Source organism: Nymphalis io, chromosome 29, assembly GCF_905147045.1.
Source record: "Nymphalis io chromosome 29, ilAglIoxx1.1, whole genome shotgun sequence".
NCBI classification, from domain to species: Eukaryota; Metazoa; Arthropoda; class Insecta; order Lepidoptera; family Nymphalidae; genus Nymphalis; species Nymphalis io.
The window spans coordinates 3,900,290-3,903,173 of NC_065916.1; the positions used below are offsets into that span (position 1 = coordinate 3,900,290).

At 38.2% G+C, this 2,884-nt stretch overlaps 1 long non-coding RNA gene across 1 annotated transcript; it reads left to right on the forward strand.

Moving 5' to 3' along the window:
- The first annotated feature begins 514 nt into the window (after nucleotides 1-514).
- On the forward strand, nucleotides 515-1,490 carry LOC126779727 (uncharacterized). The gene is made up of 3 exons (XR_007670394.1): nucleotides 515-585; nucleotides 1,293-1,388; nucleotides 1,451-1,490. It is a non-coding gene; the product is annotated as an uncharacterized LOC126779727 (long non-coding RNA).
- Nucleotides 1,491-2,884: the final 1,394 nt, after the last annotated feature.

Consider the following 2,884-nt stretch of genomic DNA (forward strand, 5'->3'; position numbering starts at 1 on the left):
TTCAGTCTAGCAACTTTCCTGACCTATGGAGGGAGGCTCTTATTAAACCTATACCAAAATTGAATAATCCAGTTTCATTGTCTGATTTGCGTCCTATCAGCATACTCCCATGTTTATCTAAACTACTGGAAAAAGTAGTCTACATCCAACTATCTGAATTTCTAGAAAACAATAATATCCTACCTGATGTTCAATCTGGCTTTAGAAAGCATCGTAGTACTACTACCGCACTCACCACGGTTGTAGATGACATTAAAAAAGTGATGAAATTAAAAAAGTGATATATTTTTTTATTTTCAAAATTCATTGTTACAGATATCAGAACTAGTCCACTCGTTGCAAGCTTCGGAGAAGAATCGAAAGAACGCGAGGAGACAGAACAAGAATATCCTCCAGGACATCGCCAACGTGAAGAACAGCCTCACGAAGACATCGGACACGAAGTGCACGAACGTGTACGTGTCGGACGACGGGAGCAAGTACAGCGACGCGCACGTGTCGAGCGATACGCAGGACAAGTGCGTGTGTGACGACCTGGTGTTCCTCGAAGACCCAAATGACCCTAGAGGCTGTATATACTTTCAGGTGAGCAGAAAACTCTACTCGTTTTTAAAAGATTAGCAAACCTTAGATATGCGATTCCATGCGATTCGCTACCAGCTCTGCTGTATTGTACACTACAAACACTTCTCGATCAATATATCTCTATATACAACACGACACTGTTACACTTAACTACTTGTATACACTTTAGTTTTACTTACAAAGTTCCGATAACAACTTCACAGATAACCAAAACGCTAAATTTTTCGCGAATCCATAGTCAATACCACAGAATATTAAGATTTCGACCAAATTTCAAAGTCAAAGTTGCTTAAATACTCTACTTGCTATTGGAATCGACTATAGATTTGTATGTGTTTGCACAGCACATTGTGTGTGTGTGTTTTTTTATCCGTAACAGCATGTGAATGTCCTACTGCTGGGCTAAAGGCCTCCTCTCCCTTTTTTGAGCAGAAGGCTTGGAGCTTATTCCACCACGCTGCTCCAGTGCGGTTTGGTGGAATACACATGTGGCAGAATTTCAGTGAAATTAGACACATGCAGGTTTCCTCACGATGTTTTCCTTCATCGTAAAGTACGAGATGAATTATAATCACAGATTAAGCACATGAAAATTCAGCGGTGCCTGGACCATCTCGGCTGTTTTTTTATATGCTAGCAATATTAGCACAGACTGTGCAATATAATATGTAATGCGGTCATGAATTAAATTTGATTGAATATAACAGGCATCCGTGCATGTCCTGAGACACTCCACGGCCATCTACCCAGGGTTCCAGTGCTCTGTGCATGTCGGGAACGTGCGTCAGACGGCCATTATCGAGGTAACCATTTACCATCGGGTTGCTCATCTCATCGCTGACCACGGGTATATTTTTCGCTTTAGGGTATAATGTCTCCGAGCAACTTGCTGAGGGCGGGCGAGGGGGCCTCCGTGCTGTTCAGGTTCGCCCGCTGTCCGGAGTACCTTGTGCGGGGCCGCCGGCTGCTGTTCACGGCGGCTGCTGTAACTGTTTTGAATAATGTTGGAATAAGTTTTGTTCTTAAGAAGAGATATCTTCGACCAACAGACACTTTTGTACTTTACTAGCAAAACCCGGTAGGTGGCTGTTAATGTGGTACAGCGCCATCTAGCGGCGTTACAACGAAGTGGATATTATAAAATCATCCATGAGACATACATCTAAATTTCAACTATGATGGTAATTCAAACGGTCCGAACTCTATTAATCACAAACAGATACACAAACAGCCATTTTTATATATTAACGAAATTGTTTTGTTACAGAGCCATCGGCCGGATCACGCAAACCTTCCCGTACATACCATGAATTCTATAGAACACGGCTCCAATGTAAAATTCGAGATCTCTCTAGAATATTCCAGATAAATTAAATATATTAATTGTATCTGTAACCAGTTTTCTTGTCGTGTTCACTTCATGATTGCGTAGGGGGCGTTTCGCCTTGCGGATTAAATTACAAAAAACGACAAACGATGATGGTATTTTTATGTTACATAAAAACAGTGTTGCCAACCTCTTAGAAGCATCCTCCTGACGGATGAATTGAAACAAATACAAAATACATTTATAATATGATGTTAAAAAAAAAAGCAAATCAAGTACTGCAAGTAGCATTAGTAAACTTGAAATATACTCAATTAAATGAAGCTGAAGAGTTAATCCCCGGAGAGAATTTCTTTAAAGAATGTTCCTCCTAAAAAATGTCTAACCTGAAAATATCCTATTTGATTTCATCTGACATAGCCCTATTTAGGGGGAAAACCCCCAAGTTGGCAACACTGTTTAAAAAAATGTGGACCATCCATATAAACTTTCATATATTTAACACTAGCGGACAAATTTTTAATAAACCATCACATGTGATCGAGCAAATTTTCACTCATAACTCATTTTTATTCAGTCAGTTAATTAATCAGTGTCAGAGTTTTTATTACGTATATAACATACATGCAAAACGTCTATGCTTATGTATAAATAATATTGAAATATATAAAGGCTTATATATATATATATATATATATATATATGAAAATATAATATGGAACTAATGGCTTCTTATGTATGTACACACTTACATCCAATTTCTAGTTAATATTAAATAATTATATGACTAGATTTATGGAATAACGTACATACACAATGGATATTACATCTTGGTTCCCAATGTTGGTGGCACATTGACAATATAAATGATGGTTAATATTTCTTAAAACGCCAATGACGCGGTGGAGAATCACCACCAAAATTACATTAGCCTTCCTATTCGAAATTAAAAAAGAGAAACAGAAATCGCAA